General features: G+C 44.2%; 1 protein-coding gene across 2 annotated transcripts in view; it reads left to right on the plus strand.

The window, feature by feature from the left end:
* Nucleotides 1-12,790: 12,790 nt before the first annotated feature.
* Nucleotides 12,791-14,589, plus strand: part of RASSF6 (Ras association domain family member 6) — a 69,055-nt gene continuing 67,256 nt past the window's right edge. Inside the window, exon 1 of one of the 2 annotated variants that reach the window (XM_053260481.1) lies at nt 12,791-12,978. The gene's annotated coding sequence lies outside the window, so the exon portion shown is untranslated. Of the gene's footprint in view, nt 12,979-13,119; nt 13,221-14,589 lie in introns of those variants that run through there. The other variant, XM_053260483.1, reaches the window with a different exon arrangement.

A 14,589-nucleotide genomic window follows, 5' to 3' on the forward strand; every position in this document is an offset into this window, starting at 1 on the left:
TATGTTTTAATTTATTTATGTGCATTTTTTAAAAATTTGGGGCCCCTTCATAACATATGCTACAGGCCCCACACTAGCTTAATCCGGCCCTGCTACAAGGGCTAGAATCTAGCTTTAAAAAAAAAGAAAGCTGGGAATCCAGGTAGGCTGATAGGCTAACTGGGTGCTGGGGAACATGCTTAACATCTGGCCAATACCTGAAAATCTGGGGGAGATAGCAACCTTATCAAATAGTCAACAAACTACATATTATGTTAAATGCGTAGATTGGCTCTGCTTGTTAATTTTTTTTAGTTGTAAATCGCTGCCATGGAGACCCTTTATCAGTTTTGAGACGATTGCACTTGTGAAGGGAGGGTTAACTCTTTCCCCTCACATCTCAGTCCTGACAAAATGGAGGTTCCTTGGAAGGGAAGGTTTGGAGTGCTGGGAAGGGCAGTTTCCCCAGTGGGGGGATGCCTGGAAGGAGTACTCCTCCCAACACTCTCCACGCACACCTCATGCTACATCCTGTGCACTGTCCCAGCCATCGCAGGAATTGTACAGGTATGTGACTCTGCTTCCCATAAAGGACCCCCCGCCAAACATCAAAAATGCAAAGACAGCCGTGCTACATGACAGTACTGTGCAAAGACAGCCGTGCTATGAGCAACTGTCTCCATGTGGTACTGATACAATGGTGCAAATCATTCAGCTTCTGCAGTGCTGAAGGACAGGTAGGGCTGCCAATATTCAATTGCCTGAATATGGGACGCTAGTGGAGTCTGGTGGGTTCTTGAGGGTGGAGTCATCTGGGGATGGGGTCATCCCAGGGCTAATCAGAAGCCTGAGTTGCAAGCAATGCAATTGTTAAAAAAGCAACAAAAGAGCTCAAGCCCCATGATTTCACAAAGCTTCTTGTTCACACAGAACACTCAGCTTAGACACAGAGCAAGTGTTTGGTGAAAAAATTAAGAGATTCCTGCCAGCTTCCACAAATACAAACACACATGCTCCATCCCTGCTCCATCTTGCCATGACTGTCATTGAAAGCGTAACCGAAAGGCTGCTTATCTGCCAGAAGTGGTGAGTCAGTCAGCAGGAGGAATCTGTGGGCCTATTTACATTGCAATTTACAACTTCCAAGACGTAAATAAACCCAGTCAGTTGCTCCTGTGAGTTTGCAGAGCAATTGGGGCTTCTTTTGTGAACTTTGTTGTTTCTTTCACATTACAATATGGACTTTACCCAGGCTTCAAAGCGCTCAAGGCAAAGATTCCAAAGGGCTCAGTGTAAATGCAGGGATGAGGGAGAGCCCCAGGCTCTGCCAATAGTTCGGGGAAAACAGCACCCGATACAGAACAAGATATTTTTCACCTCATATATGGGTAAAAGTGTGCCGTCAAGTCGATTTAGACTCCTGGCGACCACAGAGCCCTGTGGTTTTCTTTGGTAGAATACAGGAGGGGTTTACCATTGCCTCCTCTTGTGCAGTATGAGATGATGCCTTTCGTCATTTTCCTATATTGCTGCTTTCTGATATAGTACCAGCGGGGATTCGAACCAGCAACTTTCTGCTTGTTAGTCAAGCATTTCCCGGCTGAGCCATGGGACTTCGCGTATAATATAACAGCACAGGCTTATTATCCCTCACATTGCAGGGCCACCTATTGAGTCCATGGTTCAAAAGACTTCCCAGTCCATAGTTCACATAGTTGGTTAATACAAGGACAATGTTTTAAAGCAACGTAGGATGCTATTTCAGTTTCAGAGAATAAGATATACAATCCAATATTTATTCTCCACCACTTCCAGTGGTGGATTAATGAAGAGGCAGAGTAGGCATTTGCCACCCCTCGCTGTGGCCAGCAGTGGCTGCAGCAAGAGTGGAGTGGACAAGGAGAAAGTTGCCCCCTTTACCTTATTTTTTAAAAAGCAAACTTTTTTTTGTTTCAGGTAAAAGGGCAGCAAAAGCCTTTTTGCCTATGGGTGGCAAAAAGCTTAATCTGCCCTTGCCCACTTCCTAAAAAAGAATAAATGCATACTGAAGAATTCCCAGAAGAGCTAGCATTGGCCGGATTTGGGGTTTTTATTTTCCCTTTGTAACACTGTAATGTGTGAGAAAAGAAGAAAATTGTGGTTTTGTACGCCTTTCTACCCAATTGTTCCTGTGGCTGTGTTAACAAACGAGGTAGTGGTATGGCTTGAACTCATGTGTATGTGCAATTCAAAGCAGAAGTCTTTTTTATTCTCTCGTATGTAAGACTAAATTGTGTATATGATGAACGCAATTAATTTAAGCTAAGCAGCTACTTTTGTTTCACGAGGCTGTTCCCTTTCTCTCCCCCTCTCCAAAGCTGGGGATGTAGTTCAAATTATCCCATAAGAGGATCATCCTGCTTCCTTTTTCCAAGCACAGTTGTCATGCTGCTCAGCCCAGTTTTCCCAACAGAGAAACTCAGCATATGGATTCTTTCTCTGGGATGATTCAGCAATCCAGTGTGAGGAAATGGTGGATGTGGTATTGCAAAGTAAGAATGCAAACATGTTAACATTTGAATAACCATAATACAGGTCAAATGTGTTCTTGCACAGATACAGGAACTGACTGATATGGCATTTGTGAAAGCTGCTAGAGCAAGATATGCTAGTATTACATGAGCCATTTCCTTGGCCACTAAGAAGAAAAGCTGACTAGTAGGCAATCAGGCATTTGGGATTATGTATCAGATTGTGTTGTTGTTGTTGTTGTTGTTGTTATTTTTTGTATACTTTTGATGTTGAGTTTGTTCTTCCAGTAGTTCTACAGTATGCAGCCCTGATTGCTCAGTTGAAGATCTTGAGTCCTGTAACCCATTTTTCGACAAGTGCCCAGGTATTCTAGTACTTGATGCGGCCCTTGTTGACCTGGGTGACAACTGATTCGGTATAGAATTTGTTTTTCTTGTTCTCACCATGGTTAAGGGATTAGGCATATTTAGTCTGGCTTCTCAGCAGAGGCCTGTCTGGTTTGGGTGACCCTCCATCCTTGAAGCTCACAACTCACAAGCCCCTCCACTTCATCAAGGTATAGTTGTTGGTGCCCTTGGTGCAGTACCAGAATAACTTGAACACCATCTTGACACCTTAGGCATCGATAAAATTGCAACACATCAACTACAGAAGGAAACACTACTCAGGACAGCACGAATACTTCAACGCTATCTTTAATTTTTCTTTAGTTATCCTAGACCCTTGGAAAGGGCCCATAATTAAAGTACCAAATCCAGTCAATAACATCTGGTAGACTGTGTGTAAATATAACAATAACAACAACAACAACAACAACAATAACAACTACTACTACAACTCGATGTCTGGATTAAAAAAACCAGTCAATAACACCTGTCTGACTGTGTAAATTAGGAGTTCGGAAGTCTGGCGGTCTGGAGGTTCGGAAGGGCGGGGGCATGTAGCTTTAAGGGGGGGTAGTACTTACCCCCCCCCCCGCCGCTCTTCCCCTTCTGGCGCTGGTACGTTTAAAAATCTTCTTGGGGCGGCAGAGTTCCTCCCTGCCTCCCGTGCCCCCGTCTTTGTCCTTCATAGCCTGCAACTGAGTACAGCTAGTGGCGCGCATGCACCCTGCGCGGCATGCGTTCTCATTTTCGCCGCTGGCACACGCGCACCGCACAGGGCGCATGCGCGCCGCTAGCTGTACTCAGTTGCAGGCTATGAAGGACAACGATGGCAGCAGGGGCGGCAGGGAGGAACTCTGCCGCTCCAAGAAGATTTTTAAACGCACCAGCGCTGGAAGGGGAAGAGCGGCGGGGGTGTGTGTCTGTAAGTATTACCACCACCCTCTTAAAGCTACATGCCCCCCCAGTGCTGGAACACGCCTCCGTGGTTCCGTGCACATCCCTAGTGTAAATAAATAATAATAATAATAATAATAATAACAACAAAAACTCATTGCCTCACACATGGATACTAAAATGTTTAGAAACAACTGGTGTCAGCAAAAACAGTCAGATATTTATTTAAAAAGCAATGAGCATGTGGAGTACACAGCTAACAATCAATGGCGAGACACTGGACAGATTAGCATTAGAAGAGGCATTTTCCAAGGGGACTCACTATCCCCTCTGTTGTTTGTAATCACCATGACTCCACTTTCAAAAATACTAAAGAAAACAGGCCTCGGATACCAAACATCTAAAACATCAAGTAAAATCAACCATCTGCTGTACATGGACGATCTGAAGTTGTATGGAAATTCCCAGTCAGAAATCGAATCACTGCTAGACAGTGTCTGTATATTCAGTAGCGATATAGCAATGGAGTTTGGACTAGATAAGTGTGCTGCATTAATAATGAACAGAAGGAAAATAAGAAAAACAAAAGGAATAGAACTGCCCAATGGAAGCAGCATCAAGAACCTGGAAGAGAAAAAACATTACAAATACTTGGGCATTCTCCAGGCTGATAACATCGCACACACTGAAGTTAAAAGAAAAATTGGAAGTGAATACATCAGGAGAGTTAGAAAAATCCTCAAGTCCAAACTCAATGGCGGGAACACCATACAAGCTATAAACACCTGGGCTATACCTGTTATCAGATACACTGCAGGAATAATAGACTGGACCCAGGCAGAGCTAGAGACGCTAGATCGTAAGACCAGGAAAATCATGACCATCAATCATGCTCTGCACCCCCGCATTGATGTAGATAGGCTATACCTCCCTCGCAGCTCAGGTGGAAGAGGAATGCTGCAAGTCCATCAAACAGTAGAGGAGGAGAAAAGAGGCCTTGAAGAATATATCAAGGACAGCAAAGAAGATGCACTTCAAATGGTCAATAACAAGAAACTATTCAACATCAATGAAACAAAGCAGGCCTACAAGAAAGAATAAGTCAAGAACCAAGCAGAAAAATGGAAAAATAAGCCACTGCATGGTCAATATTTGCACAATATAAGTGGAAAATCAGACATCACCAAGACCTGGCAATGGCTTAAGAATAGCAAGCTGAAGAAAGAAACAGAGGGTTTAATACTGGCTGCACAAGAACAGGCACTAAGAACAAATGCAATAAGAGCAAAAGTAGACAAAACCACAACAAACAGCAAGTGCCGCCTTTGTAAAGAAGCAGATGAAACCGTGGACCACCTAATCAGCTGTTGTAAAAAGATCACACAGACTGACTACAAACAAAGGCATGACAAAGTAACAGGGATGATACACTGGAACATCTGCAAAAAATACAAGCTACTTGTAGCCAAAAATTGGTGGGACCATCAAATTGAAGAAGTTGTAGGAAACGAAGATGCAAAAATATGGGACTTCTGACTACAAACACAAACATATGCCACACAATACACCAGATATAACTGTAGTTGAGTAGAAAGAAAAACAAGTTAAAATAATCAACATAGCAATACCAGGGGATAGCAGAATAGAAGAAAAAGGAATAGAAAAAAATCACAAAATACAAAGATTTACAAATTGAAATTGAAAGGCTGTGGCAGAAAAAGATCAAAATAATCCCAGTGGTAACTGGCACCCTGGGTGCAATTCCAAAACTTGAAGAGCACCTCAACACCATAGGGGCCACAGAAATCACCATCAGCCAATTACAAAAAGCAGCTTTACTGGGAACAGCCTATATTCTGTGACGATATCTATAACAACAGCAACAACATTGACAATAAAATTCAGCCATCCCAGGTCCTTGGGAAGGACTCGATGTCTGGATAAAACAAAGCAGTCAAGAACACCTGTCTGACTGTGAAGAAGAAGAAGAAGAAGAAGAAGAAGAAGAAGAAGAAGAAGAAGAAGAAGAAGAAGCACCATAAACCTGAAAAAGTTGTAGAAAATGAAGATGCAAAAATATTATGGGACTTCCGACTACAAGCAGACAAACATCTGCCACACAATACACCAGATATAACTGTAGTCGAGAAGAAAGAAAAACAAGTTAAAATAATCGACATAGCAATACCAGGGGATAGGAGAATAGAAGAAAAAGAAATAGAAAAAATCACCAAATACAAAGATCTACAAATTGAAATTGAAAGGCTGTGGCAGAAAAAGACCAAAATAATCCAAGTGGTAATTGGCACAATAGGTGCAATTCCGAAACACCTTGAAGAGCACCTCAACACCATAGGGGCCACAGAAATCACCATCAGCCAATTACAAAAAGCAACTTTACTGGGAACAGCCTATATTTTGTGACAATATCTATAATAATAACAATATTGATAATAAAATTCAACCATCCCAGGTCCTTGGGAAGGTCTTGATGTCTGGATAAAACAAACCAGTCAATAATTCATATCTGACTGTGTAAACAAAAATAATAATAATGAATAATATATCGCTTTTCAACCAAAAAAACCTCTCAAAGCAGTATACATAGAAAATGAATGAGAAGATAGCTCTCTGTACCCAAAGGGCTCACAATCTAAAAAGAAACATAAAATAGACACCAAAACAGCCCCTGGAGGGATGCTATGCTCATGCTGAGGTTGGATAGGGCCAGTTATTCTTCCCCATTTTAAATATAAGAAAATCACCACTTTGAAAGTGCTTCTTTGACCAGTTAGCAGCGGGAAATAAATTCAACAAATAAATAAACGTACTTGACTTTCAAGGGAAGACTATAACAAAGTTGGAACATAGGAACACAAGAAGTTGCCATATACTGAGTCAGAACATTCGTCTATCTAGCTCTGTATTGTCTACACAGACTGGCAGCGGCTTCTCCAAGGTTGCAGGCAGGAATCTCTCTCAGACCTATTTTGGAGATGCCAGAGAGGGAACTTGATACCTAGATACTCTGCCCAGAGTGGCTCCATCCCCTAAGCAGAATATTGTCTTACAATGCTCACACATCAAGTCTCCCATTCAAATGCTACCAGGGCAGACCCTGCTTAGCTAAGGGGACAAGTCATGCTTGTTACCATAAAACCAGCTCTCTTCATCTTCTTACTTCTATTTAGGCTGGCATTTCTTCTCTTGACATATGTTACATTGCAATCCCTCTTTCTGGACCAATTTGGATCAAATATAGTACAGTTTAGTACCCCTATAAGGAAATTTCAACAGTGTGTTTTAGTCTACTTTCCTCCTGGAAAGTAACCTTAAGAGGTCACCTTGCTTATGTGTGTGTCTGTGTGTCCATCTGTGGGTCTTTGTGTGTGTGTGTGTCTTAACAATTTCACAATCCCTGGATTGATTTGGACCAGATTTGGTACAATTGTAGTACCCAATAGGGACATTTTCAACAGCATGTTTTCAGCCTACTATCCTCATGGAAAGTAGCCTTATGAGATCACCCTGTTGTGTGTGTCCATGTGTCCATCTGTTTGTGTGTGTGCGTGTGCACCATTTCAAGATGGCAGCTGTGTGTTCATGCCTAACTACTTTGCAATGGCTGGACCAATTTGGATCAAATTTAATACAGTTGTAATGCCACATAGCGACATTTCAATGGCATGTTTTATGATGTCATTATCTCATTGCCATCCTCTACCTATGCACGGTGCATCCTGTTCTTACAGATGAAATTCTGTTTTACTGTACCCTGCATACTGCGTTTGGTGTTTAATAACAAAAAGTGCATGAATTTGAAGATCAATTTCAATTCCTTTATTACGATCACAGACCAGCACAGTTTACAAACAGAAGTCCAACAAAAACCTACATAACCTACAGATTTATAATACAGTGGTTAAGCACATACTTAAGCATACAGATCAGTTAACAATGATTCTTAACAAACTCCTGGCAGATTTTACTAGCTATCAAACAGAACTTAGCCACATTATAGGATTAGGGATGTGCAAACAGGTTCGGGAGTTCGCAGTTTTGGTTTGGGGGTTTGACGGTTCGGGGATTGAACCCCCTGGTTCAGTCCGGAGCCAGACCAACCCCCCGCCCGAAGTTCAGGGGGTTCGTGGACCGGAAATTAGTTTTGAAAAAATTTAAACTAATTTTTGGTCCATGAACGCCCCAAACTGAACCAAACATGGGGGGAGGAGGTTTGAGGGGGTACTGGACCAAACTGGCCCAGTTGGGTTTGAGGCCAGTTTGGCCTCAAACCAAGCCAGGCCAGCCAGTTTTGTGCACATACCTATATAGGATCTCAGGTCATTCTGGTCATTTAAAAGATAATCAAGATAAAAAGAGTTGTACAACCTGGATGGCAATTAATAAAAGGGGTTATATGTATATGCCGTATAGCTTGGTAAAATTGGCAATGGAGGAACACATGAGCCATTGTTTCAATTTCACCCAATTTGCATAGACAAGTACGTTCTTTGTAGGGATTTTTTTATATCACCCTTCCAGGACTGCTGATTGCAAGGCAGAGCCAGCGTGGTGTAGTGGTTAGAGTGCTGGCCTAGGACCGGGGAGACCCGAGTTCAAATCCCCATTCAGCCATGATACTTGCTGGGTGACTATGGGCCAGTCACTTCTCTCTCAGCCTAACCTACTTCACAGGGTTGTTGTGAGGAGAAACCTAAGTATGTAGTAAACCGCTCTTGGGCTGCTTGGAGGAAGAGCAGGATATAAAATGTAATAAATAAATAAATAAATTGCATCACGCCTGTGTCAGAGCTCTACAGTATTTTGGCAAGATTATCTGGTTTAGGTATCTAGCAGGGCTGAAACTCAGAACTTGGTTGCCCAAATGGACACCAACAGGAACTGAACCCTGATCAATTTGATGCTCCATATCATATATTCTTTGTCTGAGTTTGACCCTGGCATTTTCATACCCCAGAGTTATTAATGCAGAGGGGAGGAACCATCGTGGTGCAGTCCTTCATTCAGCTCTCTTTTCCACCTGGAGTGATAGCTATCCTTTAACACAAGTGGAGCTAGGCCTGCAGGGTGGAAAACCAGCTTCAGCCAGAATTCGAAGATATTAATCCATGCTCTGGCCTCTACTTTAAGCAGTCCTGCTTCCAGACAAAGGACAGAACTGGGCACACACCGGGGTACCTGAAAAATGTTGCTCAGGGACTTAGATTGCACGGCTTCTACCTTAAAGCAGTTAGAGTACATGCCAAGTTGAGCTCCGTATAGGAGCTGTGTTCGTACTTTGGCCAAATCTGAAGATTGTAATTATCAATTAAAGTTATAATGAAAGGGCAGCAGGCAAATTAGTTATTACCAGAACTACTTGTTGTTTTTTCCTGTTAGGCAACCCACCCAACTCTGCTTCCAAACTATGCAGGAATCTTGCAGGAAGATTTCTTCAAAGGCCAGTTAATACATGCCTTTGTGTTTGTAGAGCTAGCCAAATTGGCATAATGCCTTATCTTTGTATACTTCACCCCGGGAACAATTCTTCCTTACTTTTAAAACACTTCTAGTCAGTCAGATGACTTTATGATTGGATGACTGTAGGCAAATACTGATAAGATTATCATCTACAGGGCTGTGTTGTTTGCATTAGCAGCAAAAACAACAACACCTGTGAGCTCTTTTTTTGTCCCAAAATTACATTGGTTTTCTTTTAGCAACAGGTATTTAATCATTTTAAGCTGTTAAATTTATATCTCTGGATTACTTGTGCATACTTGTTAATGTTGTAATGGCCACAGGTTACACAAATAAACTGACTGACTGATGACACTGCAATAAATGTCTAAAACTCAGAGAACGGTGACATTTTCTGGTGATTTTTGAGGGTTTAGGAGGCCAACAGGAAGAGTTGTATGGCATAGTTTTTGCCCACCTCTTTTGCACCAATTCAGCTTGCTTTTGTTTAGTAAGCAGTTTTCATCTGAATATTTAATTCATGAATAGCTGGCAAACCTTGGCCAAACCTTTCTGAAGATATTTCCTTTCTAGACTGTGTTATACAATCAGCAGGATGTGAGGCTTCGATATTGGGCCATAGCACACAATGCTTTATATCATTTCTTGAATTTCCAAAAGTTCAGCCAGAAGTGCAAAAGTATGACTTCAGAGAACTATCCTCACCACTCCCACACCTGCGGCTATTGTGACACAAGTAACTGAAGGCTGTGCTGCACAGAATGTGATGATATCTTGAATGTTGAAGAGACACAGCACAACCACCCCTCATTAACATTTCTGAGTAGTTCTAATTTGAACCAGTGGTAAGAGGACAGAGCTGGTAAGATGACCCTTGACATCATTAGTTACATTTCTATCCTGCTGTTTCTCCAAGGAGCTCAGGATGGTGTGCAAGGTTCTCTCCCATCTGCCTCTCCATTTTTTCTTCAGAATTGCTAGATTAGGCTGAGAGATAGTAACCAGGGATGTGCACGAAACGGATTTTGCATTTTGTTTTGAGCTCAAAACAAAACACAGATGGCTGAAACATTTCATCATTACAGTGGCCAACCCAGTTGTTTTGATGGAACAAACCTCGAAATGTTTCAAGTGTTTCAGCCAAAGGGAACAATGGGGGAACTGGAAATACCCAATTGTTCCACAAGGGTAGCTCCTAGGGACACCAAAGTGGGTTGGGTGGTAGGGCATGATGGGTGCTACCTACCACCCAACCCACACAAGAAAAAGGCAAGTGGGCAAGAATCCTATGGGGGTTTGGGGGAAGGGTTAAAATTTGTTTAAAATTGCCCACTTGCCCTTTTTGGGGGGGGTGGTGGATGGTAGGTAGCACCTCTCACGCCCTACCACCCAACCCACTTTGGTGTCCCTAGGAGCCATCTATGGGGAACAATGGGTGTTTCCAGTTTCCCCATTGTTACCTTTGGCCAGAACAAGCTGCGCTCACAGAGTGCCCACAAGTTTTGCATTGCAATTTGCAATGCATTTTGCAACCCTGCCTTGAAAAACACTGCAGAAGCACACAGTAAATGTGCCAATGGAGGCATAGTTGCCCATGACAACACTTGATTTGTATGATAAGAAGTTAACTAAGAAGCAAGGAGATTGCAAGCCAATCAGAAGCCAGTGCCAGAAACTCAATCAGGAAGTGGAAAATGGGCCTCAAAAATGGCGCTCGAAATGTTGAAACATTTCAAATTGAAATGGGGTTGTTTTGTTCTGAGCTTGAACAGGCTCTTTATTTAAAGGGTGTTTGTTTCAAGCTTGAGACACCCGAAATGGCCTGTTTTGAATGGAAACATTTTGTACATCCCTAATAGTAACAGACACAGGCAGGGCCAGCCCTTCTATAAGGCAAGATGAGGCAATTGCCTCAGGCAGCAGGCAAAAGGAGTGATGGATAGTCTTATTGCTGCATCAGGATCTAGGGCGAAAGGCGGCAGCAGGATGCATTAGTTTTTGTTGCAGAAGATTCTGAGGTATGCTCTATGTGCATAGAGCACTGACCAGGCCTACTGAGTATATGTATTCTCCAGGGGAACTGAGAATGCATCCTAAATCCCTACATGGCTCAGTGAAGGAAGGAAAGACTAGCAGTAGAGGGCAATGCTTTCTTTTGGGGATGCTTAGCAGAGGCGTAACGATAGGGGGGGCAGGGGGGGCACATGCTCCGGGCGCCATCTTTGCAGATCACGTGGGGGGCGCCGCCGTGACCCCCGAGGATCCCAAACATTTAATTTAATTTTTTAAAAAAAATTTCAACAGTCAAGGGAGCGCATCGGCAGCGCCCCCTCCCCCACAAGCGGCCCCTTCTGCGCCCGCCCCCCCATGGCTTGGCGGCGGCCCGGTGGGCACCGCGTTTCCTGCTGCTTGTCTTGCTTTGACCACGGAACTTCGCCAATCGCCAGCCAGAAAGAGGCCCTCTGGCTAGTCACGCACGCACATGCAGACAAGAGACAGAAATAAAGCCATGCACCAAGGCACCACCTGAGGAAGGGCGCGAGTCCGAGACGGCTGAGCTGCCTGAAGAAGAACCTGGCATCAGGTTCTGCTTCCAGGGTGCCTCTTTTCTCTCCGCCCCCCGTCCCTTTTGTGGTTTGTTTTGTTGTTTTGGCGGGCGGGTGGACTGGATCTGCCATGACTCTGCTGAGTGAGGCTGGCTGAGTGAGGCTGAGTGAACCTGAAGTGTGAGGGGGACTGCGCATTCCCGAGCCCACCTCTCTCAGTAAGACCATGAGGCGACTGGTGCTACTTCTTTTATTTCCCTTGCTGTGGCTTGCTTGGCAAGGTAAGGTGCGGGGTGGGGCACTGAAGTGTGTCTGGGGTATGAGCGCCAACACCCGGAGCCTGCCTGGCCTGCGCCGCCTCCTGCCATGCTTGGTGCGTGCACTGCCCGGAGCTCCGAGGCTGCCTCCAGCGTGAAGGGGCTGCCGACGGGCGGCGCAATGCTGCTGCTGCTGGGCGCGCAGCAGCCTGCCTGGCCTGTACCGCCTCCCGCCGTGCTTGGTGCGGGGCTGCCTCCGGCGTGAAGGGGCTGCCTGACGGGCGGCGCGATGCTGCTGCTGGGCACGCAGGCTTAGGCCAGGGCCCGTCGTAGCCGCCGCTGCAGCAGCACCAGGGAGGGCCACACGGAGGCGAGCCGGGCCGGATGTGTGTGCGAGCGGAGCGAGAGGGATGATTGAAAGGGGATTTATTGTTGTTAGAAAGCTTTCTTGCATCCCCTGTGCTCTTGCGTTTTGTGTGGTAGGCAAGGAGATTGTCTTCTTTCTCTCTCTCCCTCTCCCGTTCCCTCTGGTTGCTGCTCATTATTCAGAGAGAGAGACACACAGAGGAAGGAGAGGATCACACTCAAGTCTCTCTCTCCACTGATACACATTTTCGTGCAACGTCCTCTCCAGCCCCCTTCTATTCTCCCCCCTCCCTTTTTCTTTTAAACTCTCAGATGCTTTTGCGAAGCATGAGAGGAGGTGGAAGATGAAAATATAGCGGTCGGGGGTGGGTGGTGGGGAGGAGATCGGTGCAACATTGCGGATTACTTTTCTCCCTTCTGTAGAAAAGAACTAAGGGAGGTGGATTGGAGTGGGGCAGGGCTGTTTTAAGAAAGTACGGAGTGCCCGTTTGCGGAGGGGGCGGGGCGAAAAAAACACACACACTCACCAACCACACCATCCAAACTACTAGATCAATGGTAAGTTGCAAAAGAATGTATGTGATTCCAGCGTTGCTTCTCTTCTCCCCCCCCCCCTTACTTTGAGGACATGGTGCCTCATGGACTGTGATTTTTTTTTTTTTTTTTAAAAATCAGTTTGATTTAAAACAACAACCAACACCATTATCTGCCTTCCTCTCTTCCTGATGGGGGTGTTTCTTGTTGTAAGGTGTGGGACAGCTTGAAGGCATAATAGGCTTGGAATGTCGTCTTCAGTTCAGGTACATTTCAAAAGAAGACCAAGACTTTATTTTCTCTTCTCCCCCCCCCATCTCCCACCCCCCTTTAAAATTCCAACTCTTGACTGAAGTTGATGTATGTTGTTTTTGATGGGGGATGTGGGGACTTGACACATTGAACTTTCTTATGCATGTGCCAATTTTTGTTTGGGATGATGTGTGAGATAGACGAAGCCAGGAACTGAGAGCTAATGTCTAATGATGTTAGCTTTGAACTCTACATGTTTGGTAAACCAGCTTTGTTGACTGCTGAGCTTTAATAGTGTGTAGAATAGAGGACATTTGGAAATCCATCATCTGCTGTGCATCCTTGGGCAGTATATTAGGAAGATGCACAAAACTATTTTTGGAAGATGCACAAAACTATATTTGGAAGATGCACAAAACTTGCTGTCAAAATCTAGTTAATTATTTAGCCTTTAATGATGGAATCTGGATATATTAAGCAAAAAATAGTATGACTGCTCCAAGGGAAGCGGTGGGGTGAGGGGGAATACAGTACTTTGCTTCCAATAGTTGGAAGTGTTTAGAATGTGGATGTCTTTAACATGTGAACAATATAACTTAACCAAGTCCAAGGCTGTAGGCAACTGATCAGAAATGAGTCAGACCTAGTTTTAAAATAAAACACTGTGAGGGTTGAGTGAGAGAGAGAGATGGATATCTCAGGTCATCTGCAGCTGCAGCAAGCCAGTGAAGGAGAGAGAGAGGGAGAGGGAGAGGGGGAGAGGGAGGGGGGAGGGGAAAAAAGCAGGGAAAAAGATGGCGGTTTGCCCCAACGTGCTTTTTGACTGTTTCCCAGATCCCTGTGTGTCAGATGTATGCTGGGGGGGGGCAGCGGGGGGGGGCGCAATTTCAGTGCTTGCCCCGGGCGCTGTTTTCCCTAGTTACGCCTCTGATGCTTAGTCTTCATTAATAAAATCATGGAGGAACCACAGTCCTCTGGGACACTGTTTTAAAGCTGCTGGTCAACAGCAAATGCTCGTTATTTTAATACATGATTATTTAGGATATCATTTGACCTTAGGACTGAAAAGCATTTGAGACACTGTAGATGTTCTCATCCATGACACAGCAGAATTTCATGTCATGTGCTAGGAAGAATGATAGAGATTTCCCCCGTCATGATTTCTTCATTTTGGCAAAATGATGACTGAGCATTGCATTAGGACATTTCAGATGATTACAAACTATTCGTCTGGGGGTTTTTTGGGTTTTTTTTTTTGCTGTTTGTGGTTTTTAAAACATTATTCATCAGTGATTGCTTTTAGCTTGCCTCTGTGAAGAAATCAAATGAGCAATACTTCCAGTCCCAACTTGAATGAAAACTTCCCTTCTGGACAGCAATCAG

The sequence above is a fragment of the Hemicordylus capensis genome, chromosome 6, assembly GCF_027244095.1.
Source record: "Hemicordylus capensis ecotype Gifberg chromosome 6, rHemCap1.1.pri, whole genome shotgun sequence".
Taxonomy (NCBI): domain Eukaryota; kingdom Metazoa; phylum Chordata; class Lepidosauria; order Squamata; family Cordylidae; genus Hemicordylus; species Hemicordylus capensis.